At 34.1% G+C, this 15,564-nt stretch overlaps 1 protein-coding gene across 1 annotated transcript in view; it reads left to right on the plus strand.

The window, feature by feature from the left end:
- PURG (purine rich element binding protein G) overlaps positions 1–15,564 on the plus strand; it is a 34,953-nt gene that overhangs the window by 1,656 nt on the left and 17,733 nt on the right. The window lies entirely within an intron of this gene.

The raw sequence follows: 15,564 nt of genomic DNA on the forward strand, positions 1-15,564 counted from the left end.
GGAAATGCGTGAACTGTCCGTTGAATGAATGACTGAGTCTTGACCGGGACTTGCTCGCGAGGCAAATCCGAGAGGTACCAGAGTCCAAACTTTCACGTTTTGTGGTGACCCTGCAGTTTAGAGTTGCCATATCAAAGCCATGGGAGAGTCTCGCTCGGTTATCCGGAACGAGTTACAAACCGGTGGTCTTCGCTTCTGTTTTATTGTGCCGTATTTATTTCTGTTGACTTCCCCGAGGTTTTTGTCTGTGACTTTCCTGTCCCTGTGGAGTGGGAGGCTCGATCCTATGGCTTTGCTATGGAAATCTTTGGTGTTAGTTTTTCATGCTGATTTGAAAGTCGTGAGAGATTTTTTTTCTTTTTTCCCCAAAAAATCCATCATGGACTCAAGGTGTTATGTGCTTCTTCCTTAGCACTATTTCAGAGGGGTTGGTGCACCAGTTAACTGATACAAAAATACATCTGTAATGATATATTTCAGTAGCACTTTGGCAGTTGCTACCAGTGGAGTCACGTCAACACTTCCAGTTCAAGCCTGGCTTTTACAAGTGTTTTTAATGGGAGGTGGGGTGGGGGTGGGGGGGCAACTCGCAGGGGGATAAAACTTTTTTTTTTTTAAAAAAAGCATTTGGAATATAAATTTTCAGCCTGGGGAAAATATTATTTGAAGATTGGTTATGAAAATATCTGCAAGAAAAATTCAGGTATTTTCCAAGGTGCTGTCTTTATGGTACTTAAAATGGTTTACTTTGCACAAGACTCACCCATTTACCTATATTAAAAATTTTTTTTCAGGAAGTGCCACAGAAATTCTTCAAACTTAAACAAATTTTTAGACAAGTGGGTATTGTGTATATATGTACCAACCCACCCTATGTTCATGGACAAATATTTTTATCAGTTGAGCTACATTTTATTCTGAATTAAATTATTGTCTTTTATCTTGGCTTTATTCGTCTCCCACACAATAAGTCCCTATTAACCATGTTTAAGAGCCAGAAGCTGATTTCAGCCCCCAAATATAGCTCTCATTGATTAGAGCTGGCTGCATGGATTGAGATCAGAATGTAGCTCTTCTTTTATATGCTATAAGTAATTCAAAATTATTTTCATAATCTTCTTTTACTTCAGCGCTTTGTTCCCAAATACATTTAAGGAAGATCACTAAGAAATCTTTGTGATATGGGTTAAGAAAATTAATTTCACTGAGAAATATTGCTTAAAAATAAGTGAGCAGTCACCCAGCATGTCTGCTGGTGTTGGTTTACAGTTTCTATTCACAGTTTCCTCAAGTTATTTGAAGGAATCTCTTTAGTTCGTTTTAACATGGACCATCACTATGGAACAACTGAAGGTTGAAAGATCAAGTTAGTACTAGAGCTAATAGCACATGGTGGATGTTGAGACTCTAAAAGTAGCAAAGGATCTTTAAACTGTCCTAACTGTAAAATAGCTAAGTAGGCTTGAGAAAAAGTAGTTTTTGCTATATGAAGGAGTGGTGTGCACTTGAATTACTGTACTACTGATTGTTATTGCTGCCCATCATAGTGCCTATTGATAATAATCGACCTGTCGGAATTTGGCAAACTGGAGCTGTGAATATTCCAGTGTTTGAGCGTTCCTATCACTATTGCAGTGACTATATACTCTGTTTCTTAAAACCTTCCCTTTTTGAAATAATATCCATGAAGCCTAAATTATTTTTTCATTCTTAGTCTGATAACTTTTGAGTATGTGTGTTTATATATCCATATGTGCATATGTGCATATATGTGTGTTATATATATACACATACATACCATGTCAGACTTAGACAAATATCCTTAATTTATTATATATAAATTTTAGTAGCTTAATTTTGCATTACTTAAATAGCCAACTTTTCTACCTTGTATGTATACTTCAAGGTATTTACCATTTCAAAACTACAGATTAGCCAGATGTATTAGTATATTCTGACAGTTGACGATACTTTAGAATCATTCAGCCTTCTGCCAGTTCTTTATTCTATTTCTTCAGTTAATGTAGTCATTGAAAAATGCAATGATGCTCTGGTTGTTTTTCGATGCTTAAAATTCCCAGTCATTCATTTGCCGTATAATCAAGTGAGATCCAGTTCAAAACTCTGGCATTAGGACATGTGCTGCCATGTATCTTCTAAAATAAGCTACTATTCTTATCTGTGCAATATACATTTTCTTTATTGTCATTTGTAATATAAATGGAGTTACTAGTGTACATGGTAATCTTCAAAATGATAGGATCCCTGCCTTGAAGACATTAAAGTATTCAGGCAACTGGATGTTAGAAGTTTAAAGATGAACATTAACGTAGTAACCAAAATTGCTAGTTCACTGTATAATTCTAAAACACTGATGATGTTTGCACATAATAATCCGAGCATAATGTGGTACAGACTCAAAACTGTAGTAATATAAGCTAATAGTATGAAATTTGGAAACGGGTTCCTCATGATAGTTGGCAGTATGCTCCTAGCAATTGAAAGCAGCACTTATCTGTTGCTTATATGCAAAAGATGCAATGTATTATAAAAGTATTAAAATTCTGCCACATTTTATAATTTTCCTTGTTAAAGCCCCAAACTGCCATGTCCCTTAAACTTGAGTCAAACACAAGCTTATTTGCACTAAAGAGCATGGCCAAAAAATAAATGACAGGGTGGAAAAGCTAGTTGGAACCTCTTGAAACAATTGGTTCTAATGGGAGAATTTCACATTTGTCTATTTGAAAGCTATATGGTCCAGGCAGACAATCTGTCAGTTCACTAATTTAATAATGCACTTTACCTTTTGTATATAGAAGATGTACATTTATGCCACTTGACAGGTGGGATGTGTTTCAGTAACTATGTAGACTGTAGGGTGATCTCTTGCATGCATATGTTCATGTTGGAACTGCTATAGTAACAAGTTTCCATTAAATCAGTGTAATGGAGAAGGGTAGGCAATGCTTTCGAAACAAATCCCAATACATTTAACAAAGAATTTTAAAGTAGAGTTCATATTTGTATTCTTAAGGACTAGAACCAATTTTAAAAAAAGCTTTTTCTAGCCCAGATTAGTGTAACAGTTGAAACTATATCTAGTTGAGACTCCCCATAATACCCTGAAAGTTAATTTTGGGAATTTGTGCTGACAAATTTTTTTAGTGATTCTACTTCATTGTTAATATGTGTTTCACTAATGAACAGACAGTACATGATACTGTATTAGAGTTAAAAGTATGGTTGGCTGATGTGGAGTCCTTAAGAAAAATGCCTGAAGAATTAAGTTTCAAATGTAGAAAATGTCAAGAGCCTAAGAACAAACCTAAATCTGACACTATTTCAAACTTTGCAAAAGAGCTAACTTTCACCAACCAAAAAGGGTATTGGGGGATTTAGTATATCCCTCCATCCTAAAAATTTCCTAAGATGTACATTTGAAAACTAGATAACCGTTGCTTAATAATAGGTTGTATGTAATTTACTAAGAAACACTGTGTACTAACAATTCATCAAGAGTATGCTATATTTACTGCATTCATTTTATATCTATGGATAAGAGTACATTATATATAGTCATCCTATCTTAATATAATCATGTATTGGTATTGTAATTTTGCGAATATTTTCAGTAAAATAAACATTGACCTAAGCTGCACAATTTAAAGAGGATAAAATTGGAATACACCCTCAGACACTTAATTTTTAATAAGCAGCTACTATTTGAAAGCTGTGTGTATATTATAATTCCTTTAGATCTTATGGTTTATTTTAATATTTACTTGAATAGGACTTAATTTGAAATTCAAATAGTTTTCTGAAAATAATTTTTCATAAGTATGAGCTTTTTTTTTGTCCTTATTTTCAAATGTCTTTCATTAAAACTATTTATAAAATCCTATTCATTCCAAGCTTTATGTAAGGGCTTTGCTTAGTCACCCCGTAGTTTGAAGTCTTTCTTTACCAAAACACCAAACATCTTTGGCAGGATAAAATCTAAAGCATACCACACAGTGATGTTAAAGTGGATTCTGTACTAACAGAATAATATGGGTGTGATATTTGTCACTGCCAAATAATTTTCTTAAAATCTTTCTGACGTTTCCTAAAAGCTTTCTTTTATTTCATAAAGTGATGGTGACTAACAGCTAGCCTATCAGAGAAAAAGAATAAGGACATTAGCATGCTATTGAGACAATCCGTGGTCCACAATGCGGTAGCAGTGAGGTACAGGGAAAATGAATATTTCCCAATTTAATATTCAGTTTTTAGATACACCTTTGTGTCACAAATAAACCCAAATTTATGTATGTGGATCTTAGAAAACCAGTATATATGTTAGTATACTCTTTGTATCCATTCTTGTATAATGCGAATAATAGTCTTTTTTTCTTAATTCGATATGAAATTTTTAATAATTTAAATTTATTTTGGTAGTGACTTTTAATAAATATTTTTGAACAGGGAAAAATATATATAGTCCAAAATTCAAATGCTACAGATGAGCAACAGTGGAAAGTAGCAACCAGTCTTACCAATTTCTTGTGTATGATTTAGAATTACTCTGCATATATAAACTTATGTATATATACATATGCTCCTTTTAAACATACATATGAAAACATGTACACTGTCCTCTTTCTCATAATATTTATTTTAGATTTTTTTTTGGCCGAAACTCTACCAATGAATTACTTCCCTGGCCTAGATTTGTCATTTTAAATTAATCTTTCATTTGTATTTTACTTTGCCCTATAATATACTTGATCATGTTAATTTGAACTATCTGATTACACCAAGACAATATTAAGAAATTTTTGAATGAACCCCATTGGTATTTTCTTTAAAATAAGATACTTAAATTGACTTATCCTTTTCATTGATTTATCATTAGTTTGCAATATCGTAGAATTTTAGGGGTGTAGCTTAACACCTTTATATGTGTATAGGATTCACCATTCCCACCACCAAAGTTCCAGTGCCGTCCCCCACCAAAAAATTAATTTAAAATGTATGAAGATTGACTTTCCCTTTCCTATCTAACCGCCATGCCTTGTTATCTTCCCTTTCCTTCAAAACAGGTGTTGGTCTTTTTCCTGAAGTAATACAGTTCAGGAATGTCAGGATATTATTTAACTTAAGTTTTATTGTAGATTTTCTATGTTCTCTAATGAAAGAACTTGCTTAAAAGCTTTAACAAAATAACACTTTTAATTAATTTTTGTGAATTTTGTTAGTATTGTTTTTACCCAAAGACCTTGCCTTTATGAAAACAAGTGAATACTAGAACTATAAAGAAATTGTATGACTTGAAATCATTTGACTTGATTTATGGACATGAGCTTTTATATTTCTGATAAGAATTGTAGAGGGTTATAGTGAATACTTCATTTGACAATTTAAACAACTCCCAAGATGGAAAAGGAGAATGACACTAGTCCTGACCCTTGATTCCCCACTAAGGGAGCCAGAATTTCAGATTCCTGAGATCACATAGTACAAAAATGACTGGGGAAAGAATTGAAAGTTTGAAGCTATGAGATTACAAGTACAACTAACCATCTCTATTCTCTGTTGGAGGAATATAAAATAGCAAATGCCATAATTGTTAAATGAAGTTATCTTAATAACTATTCCTGCAAGTGTAAACAAAGCTGTTTCAATTGCTTCCCAATTCATTCCTCAAAAAAAAAATCATAGTTCTCTCTTTATTCACATCAGGGGTGTATTTGTTAAGTCGCTTTTCTAATGGCGACCGTGAAAAACTTGAAAAATTAAAGATCTTTTTCCCATTTGAATCCCAAAGGATACTATGTAGTAACAAATCTTAGCAACTATAGACTACAGTTCTTAAAAATCCAAAACCTTCCTGGACAGGCCACCAGAAAAACAAAAATCAAAAAACATGTGTCTAAAGAATCTGTGGGTTGAGGAAGAATTTTTTAATAGCTTTTTCTGAATTTAATGAAAATGTGAAAATGTTTTTAAAATTGATCATTGGTTTAAACTGGAGAATAATATTTCCATAACTGGTGGCATGATTTTATTTGTAAAATGAGAGAGGTATTAATAGAAGATAAGGATCCTTGTAAACATACTTTTAAAGTGTAAAAGTTTGCTCTTTTAATGATGAATAAATCATTATCCTTTAATGAATCTTTAACATTGTTAAAGATCTCCAAATATTTCTTTGTTTTTACTTGAAATGCTTTCTATGTATCTCTCCTTATTAAAAGGGATCAACAGAACTTAAATTCATCTTCAGGAATGAGTTTTGCTCTAATTTAGGTTAAAAATATTGTAGTAATTTCCCTTCATTAAGGAGTTTCCCATGTTAGTGCTTTCTGATAACGTATGTTTTCTAAACTTTACTCTCTTTTAAATATCCCTTGTTGGAAAAAAAAATGCTATTCTTATGTGGCCAGTGGCATCCACAGTAAATAAAGTAGTATAATGAATTAGTGCTGCTACCACGATGTTAGTTTATGGGATGAATATGAAGGAAAGAATTCATTTAAATGGGGTACAGTTTCTTCTTTAATGTTACTGAATTCTGTGTTTGAATAGGAGTTATCTTTTCATTTTCCCTCATATTTAATTTCTCTGAATATTATTCTACTCATCGTTTGTTGTGTCCAGGAAATAGTAGGGGTAGAGAAAAGAAAATGTGATCCCTAAGAAAAGTGCTCAGTAATACTTAAAACTCATGATTGCCCAGAACGTAAGGTTAAGGAGGAAAAGCTTTCTTGGTTTTATCTTTTTCAAATTAACATATCAGATTCTCTTACTTGATCTGATTAAAATCAAAATGTCTTTTATCTGAGACTCACTCGGAAATACTTGATATTTTATTTTCCTTGAAGAAAACAGTTCTGTAAAAGAATACTCTTCTTCAGGATTCTATGTTGTAGTTGACGAGGTTGTTACCCCGAAGTTACAAATGTAAATGAAGAAATAGAGAAGAAAAAGGGAGTGACTTGCTTGCCTATAACTGAAGAAATCAGTCTAACAAATGGAGCAGGTTAGTCAGTCTCAACCAAAATCCGACTTCTTTAATCTTTAAAAGAGCATTTGACAAAGAAAAATACCAGATCTGCCTCTGTATAATTTGGCACTTTGTGGCTCATTTCACTTTTGTTGGATGACTTCCCACTCTAAAAAAATGAACACCATTTTACTCATAGCTAAGGTTCTGTCCTCTAAACTTTAAACATTCAATATCTGGAGTGTGAAAGAAAATAGGAGATTGCCAGTATTGGAAAGGTGAAGCGATCTCTCTACATTAAAAATAACCCAAATAATGTAGCAACACATGGTGACACCCAAAAGAACATACAGAAGCATGAGACTCATGACGTTTGCATCTCTAGCCACACTAAATGAAATCTTGTTCCTAGTCCTGTATTAAAACCAAATTATTTGATACTAATTATATAACTTTCCTATGATTTAATTTTTATAAGAGATACTTTTATTATCTACATTAAATCTTGTTCTTCGGAAATAGCATCACTTGTCTCCTGCACATTCTGTAATCATTTCTGTTCTGCAAGGCAGGCTGGGGGTGTGGCTAAGCGGTAGTGCACGTGCCTTACGTGTGTTCAGGCTCTGGGTTCAATTCCTGGCATGGCAATCGTTGTGTGGCAATGTGTGTGTGTGTGTGTAACCTGCATGGTAAAATAATTTTTAAGAATAACATCACTTCCTAAAATGTCCTTGTACCCGACATAATCAAAACGGCATTGCTAAATAATACACTAACTGAAAAGCAAATAGGTCTTTTTAGATCCCATTTCCTTAGTTCTACTTCGCGTCATCGGATATAAATAATGACATTTAACAAGGGAAAGGGGGACTGTGAGCTGTGGACACTGTCCTGTTTTAGAAGAAAGTCCTAGAATGTACAAAGATGAAACATCTAAATGAGTGTGTGTGTGTGTGTGTGTGTGTGTGTGTGTGTGTGTGTGTGTGTGTGTGTAGCCTTGTGAAACTGCAAAAGCTGATGATTGGAAGGGAAGAGAGGCAAGGCACAAGGGTTTTGTCTTAGAGGCACTTACTTAGGTGTTCTGTCCTCTAGTATGCCATACTACCACCTCCATCAACAGAAAACTTTAAAAAGTGACATTTTCTTCCAGATCTCTCTCTTGGGTGCCTATTTGTTTACCAAAAACAGTGTTTAAGAGAAACCAAAGTGTATTTTAAGTGGTTATGCACATGTGTTTTGTTAATTTCAAAAACTAATATACAAAAATTCACGTAAGATTCCAAAATACACAAAATTCCATGGCAGAAGCATTCGACTTAAGAAAACAATCTTTGATCTGGAGGTGATTCAGCCCTCGTAATCAGATTGGTCTCTTCTCAACAAATTCTAGAGAAACATTTTTTCTCTCTTCTCCTCTAAACAGCTGATATATTTGGGGTTTTGATTGCTTCTTCAGTATTGTTTGAAATCTAAGCAGGATATAAAAGAATATTTTAAGCAGTGCTTTGCCCTTGCCATTTTGTATAAATTTTCTTACATAAATTTCAGACATTCCAATCAACTTTACCAAAAGAACCCACCTAAGTGCCAAAACTACCCAGCAGAATAAAACCACAGAACCATAAGTTAATGAATTAAGAATAAGGAGAAAGATAAGACACAAATATTCAAAGCATTTCTAGTCAAATATTCTTCAGAAACTGCAGTTTTCTTTTTAGTTCTTCATACTAGAAATGATTAATACTAAGGATTCACCCTATAATTTCAATGGGAAAGCATATTTAACAATTCAGCTGTTTATTATAGAATATTATCTTGCTTTATAAGGGAGAGGGGGACTGTTTTTATTATCTAGCAGTTAAAAATAGTATACCTTACTATAATCAGGTATAAAAAACAAAACTACAAACTTCATTCCTCTTAACCTTTTCCCTTTTTTTCCTGCCTATGCCCTGTGCTCTTTTGGAAGTGGGGAAGAACTCTCCCCACAGTCCCATAATCAGCTAACAGTTATTCAGGTGATACATGAAACACAATAAAAAAAAAAAAACCTAATGCTACTCCTTGAGTATTTAGGAATTGCCCTTTGAAAGAATTCTATAAACTCTACTGTTTGTGGACAGGCTACTGTTTCTCAACTAACCTCAACATTTACCATATTGCCATACAAAAGTTTAGGATGTTTTACTTGGAATGATAAGGACCAAAAGGTCTGTTTTCCCAATATACAATTTATCTTCAAAAAATGAGTAAGATGATTTACAAGTAATTTCATAAGTGAATTTAAACTCTAGAAAAATTGTACCATGACTATTTCTAAAGAGAAAGTGATAAAAAGGAAGAATAATCAAGATTTACTAATATTAAAAACTATTAATAAAATCATATACTGAGCATTGCTACTCCTCTTACAGCTATTTCTAATTCTCACAAAATTTCACTTATAATCCCATTTTATTATAATGTTTCAGAAACTTAGAAACCCATCAGTATTGCAGAGAAGAATGCATTTTAAGCCGGAAATGACAAAGCTTTGTGCTACTCAGGCCAAAGAGTAATTTGTCCCCCCCAACTAACAAAGCATGATATATCCTCAATTACCACTACAAGCACATGCTTTAGATTACTGGGATTTATTTGCCTATATGTGGAGTTTAAACTAGCAAGAGACATTTGTTTCTATGAAAGTTTATCTGTTGGTCAAAATACGGTGCTTATAAAGACAATTTAATTGGCTTTTATACAGTTTACAGAAGGAAACCTCTACTTCTATTTCATATCACTTGTATCACTTCACTTGTCATCCAATTGATCGTCAATTTGCTCGAGCGGGCGCCAGTAATGTAAGATATTTCAGATATATTTCAAAAATATTTAAAGTTGTCAATCAAATGATTGAGATAGATTATCTCATCTACTCTTAAGACAATCATTATTCACTGTGTATACATATATATATATATACATATACTCATGAATCTAACACAGTTATTTTTAATTGATCTGAAAATCTCATGAATTTTAGTTTACAGATTTTTGCAAGTTTTCTGCCATCTTATCCTTCTTACACTGATTCATTCTTTCCCCCATCCCCCAGCCCGGATGGTGGGAGCCAGGGAATGGACCCAGGGCCTCACACATGCAAGGCAAGCTCTCTGCGGGTGAGCTCTAGCCCTGGGAAACGCTGGCTCAACCTGTGATCCTCTCCATTACTCCAGTGGAATAAAGCTGAGAGGACTGCCCTATTTACAGATACATATATTTTGACATTAGTCCAGTGATTACCAAACATTTGCATGATTAAGAAACACTGAGAGGGTGTATTAAACTAGAGATGGATGCTACCACCTCCAAGGTTTCTGGGTCTGGGGAGCTTACAAAAAGGACCAAGTGTTTGCATTTCTGGCACATTCCCAGGTGAGCTGATGCTACTGGTCTGGGATCCACAGTTTAAGAACCACTGTTTCAAGCTGATGTGGTTTTATTGTGGCTAAAGAGGTAGTGAAGACATGTTTAAAACAACTGCAACATCTTAATAGAAAGAACACTGAGTACAGCTTATTCTGCCTTGAGTTTATAAACATTTAACACTATTTAAAATTAATTGACTAGATTTTAGGTTAAGAAAATCTTTTAATAATTTTGTCACATAACCTGTCTGGTTCACTTTGATTTTTTGACAGCTATCAAGATAATTCTGACAGAAATTAACAACTATAGAGCCATTATAGGAAAAACTGAACTTTAAATTTTAAGGGGACTGAAACATTTTTAATTAAATGATTCTGATGTATGATCTTAGTAAAGTGAATTATGTAAGAATTTTTAATATATAATTTTGTGAATATTTAATACTAGTAATTGAAGTGACCTTGAGCCCTAAGTTGTACATTTTGAGACATACACCAAGATAACTCAAATAATTCATTATTACAAAATAGATTAACTATACCATAAATGAAGTCTGAGACTTATACTACTGATTATTTCTTAAGATATGCAAGCATTAAAATATGCACGTTTATTTTTAAATAATTCTTTCACAATTTTCCTTTGTCATATCTAATAAGTAGGGAAAAGGAACTCTGAACTAGGGTAATTAAATTACCTTTTTCAGATAACAATTTTGGACCCATTGATTTAAATTTTAAAATAACCTGAATACTCATTTAGATATTATCTGGAAATATAGTTAGGGCTTAAAAGTAACTTTATGTTTGCTAACCTCTGGGTATTCGGTAATTTATATGCTAACCAAAATTGATCAAAATATTTTATAGGTAATCTATATTGTTAATATGTGACTATACATGATCTCTTAATAACTATCATTCGAGTGGATCACATTCTACAGGAAATACTAAATTAATTTATAAGTAGACTCTTGACTAACCTACAAGTTTGTTAACTTCTTTTTCCAACTACTGTTTTTCAATTAGTGCTGCAAAATAATTAATGAATTTCCAATGTGAAAAAGATTAATTGTTGACACAGAAAGTGTAATTGAAAAGGCTCATCATAAGCAACAAACCTTTTTTAAAAATTATCGTGTTGGTATTATATCTACAATTTAAATTTTAGATTAGAAATTTGAAGTCAGGCCCAGAGAATGAGTTGTATGCGGGGGTTAAAGCACTTCCTCACCTGGGACCAATCCAGTGTTGATCCCTGGGACCAAATGTGGTCCCATAAGCACCACCTGGAGTGATCCCTGAGCACAGCTGTCTGTGACCCACAAACCCAAAAAGAATAATAATAATATTTTAGAATTATATTCTGGCTATGCTTCAGACAATGAAGATTTATGGTAGCTTTGAGTTTAATACTGGGACACACTTCGAGTACAATGTTACTTCTGTTGTATTGTTACTGATTCTTTTCCAGTCTGAGAGGCCAAGTTTTATGGGAACTAATACTTGGAACTTTTGTATTTGAGTCTTTTGTCAGTATATCAAGCTGAATAAATGAATATGGTTTTTGGTAAGGGTGTGACTCTGCAGTAGAGCACATGCTAGATCTATGTGAGGCCCTGGGGATTCCCCAAACAGAAAGAAAGAATATGATTTCAATTTTTTTAGTATTCTGAAAACATTAAGGAAGAAAATATATCAATTCCTCCTGCTTCTTTAATTTCAAAACAATAACTGGTTTCCCAATCTTTGTGAGCTCTTATAATTGAATGAGTTGGTTAAGTTTTATAAAATTTGTCCTTCAGATTGAATTTAGTTTCGTCCTGCAAATTAACTTCATTTTTACATATAAAAATCTCATAAAATTATTTGATTTTAATATTTTCTCATAAAAGAATGAGTTGTGGGGCCAGAGAGATGGTAAACGGGCTAAAGCACTTGTATTACATGCAACCAACCCTAGTTTGACTCCCTGCATTTTGGTCCCTTGAGTTCCTCCAGGAATGATCCCATAGCACAGCCAGGCGTAAGCCCTGAACACAGCCCCAAACGAACAGAAGTAATAAATCTTGTATTTATATTGCTGTTTTAAATTTCCTGCTATGAGTTTACTTGAAAAGACATGCAATGATGAAGTGAATTACCAAAAATCCAGATTTTATTTTAAAAACTGAAGCAGGGACTGGAAAGATAATACAACCAGCAGGGCACTTGTCTTGCATGCTAGCAACCAGGTTTTAATACCGACATCCCATATGATGTCCCCATGCCAAGCCAGGAATAACCCCTAAGCATCACCAGGTGCAGCCCCAACTCCTCCATTACCACCGAAAAAGAAAAATGAAGCAAATGAACATTTTTATTCATTTTTTTCCTTGTCCTACTACTTTATCTTAATATAGAAACAACAGAAACTCACTAGTTCCAGAGAGATAATACATGGGTTAAGCTATCGGCCTTGCGTGGGCTGACCCAGGTTCAATCCCTAACACCATATGTGGTCCCCTGTGTGTGGCCCAAAAATCAAACAAAACAAAAAAAAAGTGATTACCTTTTCTTTATTGAGAATATTTCCAACTAAATAGATTATGGCTGCAAAAGATGTGTGATTGTTTCCTAGAGAGACAGAAGGGTAGCTGTGGCAGTCGTATCTAAATTCAGTATCTAGTATGACCCAATATGAAACTTAGTTCATCACCGCAGAGATCACATTTTCCTATCACTTCTTCACAGTCTCCTCTCCTTTGACATGATTCTGTACCATGTCTGAAGTTCGACAGGACATATAATACCTGTGAAAAAAAATCTGAAAAAGCTTAAAGATACTACAACAAAGACTGTAAACAATAAACACATTACCAAATATTTAACTAAGTAAATGTTGCTACTACAAATAATATTGTATGTGTGTAAAATTATAAAGACAATCCAATCCTTTCTGTGCTTCCTACTGTGTCCCTGGAGAAGTTATGACAAATGAATTTCATCTTATTTGTTGATACAGTTGATAGGCTGCCCCAAAATGCTGTTCTGAAAATTTGAAATCTGCATCTAGAGGGAACAAAATAACAGTGTCCATGCCAAATATTTGCTATTTGTCATCCTTGGTTTGGAGCTATAAAAGTTCTCGTCGTAGCTCTCAATTCAAGCTTACCCAGACAGCTGGCTCTCGCAGCACAAACTGCCATGTGACATGCCTGGGGATGTGTTTCTTAAATACTTCAAAGAAATTATTTTAATCCAGTAGTCGCTCCTTTCAAGTAGTAGAGAATCTCCAGGATGCCTTGGTGGCCGTGTCATCAGTGATGCCATAATACCTTAAACCCTTTGTTTGGCTTTTTGGGTCACACCCAGTGATGCACAGGGGTTACTCCTGACTAATGCACTCAGGAATCACTGCTGGTGGTGCGCAGGGGACCGTATGGGATGCTGAGAATCGAACCCGGGTCAGCCGCTTGCAAGGAAGACACCCTACTTCCTGTGCTATCGCTCCAGCCCCATCTTTAAGCTTTAAACTCTATATTTGCCTCTAATAAGTTCTAATCTTCACTCAAATGATGCCAGTTTCTCCCTTTAGTTCAGTCATTAGTATCTACAACATACTAAAATTCCTGCTTCTGTTCCTCATCTTAAGAAATTCTGGCTTGTAGTTCAGAAGGGGATTCCAAAATGTCCTTTTTTTGTCTTTTTCTAATCCGAGTGTTCTAGAGCCCTTGTTTTTCATGGATTTGGATTGCTGCCTTTCTTTCTTCCATGCCAGTTTCCAGTTGGATTGCTTTAGGTTTAATACCATTAGTCATGATACCATGGAATGCTGATATTTTTAGTTCTGTTCTTAACAAGTAATACCTAGGGCTTACTTTAAGCATGGAGACTGAATACATAAATCCGAGTATTTTATCTAAAATTCTGCATTGTCATATTGCTGAGCTTCCTGGGCAGTGATTACTGGGAATGCTGGTTTCTCCCCGACCTCGTAAGCTCAAGCACAAATGACTTGACATCTAACAACCACCTGTGGCAAACCCCCCAAGATTTCACAACCAAAATCTAACTCTTTCTAATCTGAATCATTGCCATGGGTGATTTTCTCTTTCATATTTTCACAAATGGACCCTCTAAGTTCTCATATGACTTTTCTCAGTTTGAGTGGAAAAATATAAACTTACCAGATATTCGGAGTTGAAGTCTCAGTAAAACTTACCTTTTGACCCCGTATACCAAAAGTTTTAATAAGCAGTCCTTCAGATAGGTGGTCCCAAAATATTAATTTAGATAACATCTAAACTGCTCAAATGTATTGCTTTTAAATAGTTCCCATGTAAAAATATTAATACTTGACTAGAAATGAAGCTTAAAGTTAGAGACTGTTTCTCTTGTTTTCCCCCTTTTAACCTAACATTGTGATTACCTAAATTGCTGCATCATCTCCATTTTTTTTCCCTTTTGCCATGAAATCATGTGACTTTAGGATCACAGTCTTTGAGGGATAAATCAAAATAACAAGTATTGAAAGCGATCATTTTAAAAGCTGATAACTAATACTATATTTTTATTTCAAAAATGACTCACAAATTAAGGTATAGGCAAATATGGAATCTTTTGTTTCCTGTACATTATACATTTGTCTTCTGAAATATTCCTTCCTTGCTTAATAGAGAAACGCTTCTGTTTCTCACTTTGCTCAGTGGATATTGAGTGCCTCTCATTGCCAGGCCAAGGCTAAGGACTGATGAGGGTCATTTGCAAAAGAAGTTTTCAGCTGCATTGATTTTAAGTGTACCATGCTCAAAATCATTTCATTCAAAGCCCCTCTTAGAATCTAATCGAAGATCATTTTAATGCAAAAGATATTCTCATCTGATTCTCTTTCATATACTAAACAGTATTGGTATGTATATATGAGAAGTGTGTCTGTAGCTGTCTGTTATTATATACTACATGTTATTTTTCCCTCCAATGACTTTTTCTTTAAATGGGATTTACCCACATTCTGCTGTGGTTCTCAAAATATATTTCATGAATGAAACCTGGAGAACTACACACAATACACTTTCAGTAAATAATTCTTTCCATTCCAAATTTATTTTGATATTCTAGGCTGAAAATAGTAATTCTGTTTCGTCTCCTGTGCCTACTGTATCCCATTGATAATGACTTACTGAA

This window comes from Sorex fumeus, unplaced genomic scaffold (assembly GCF_029834395.1).
Source record: "Sorex fumeus unplaced genomic scaffold, SorFum_2.1 ptg000033l, whole genome shotgun sequence".
Classification (NCBI taxonomy): domain Eukaryota; kingdom Metazoa; phylum Chordata; class Mammalia; order Eulipotyphla; family Soricidae; genus Sorex; species Sorex fumeus.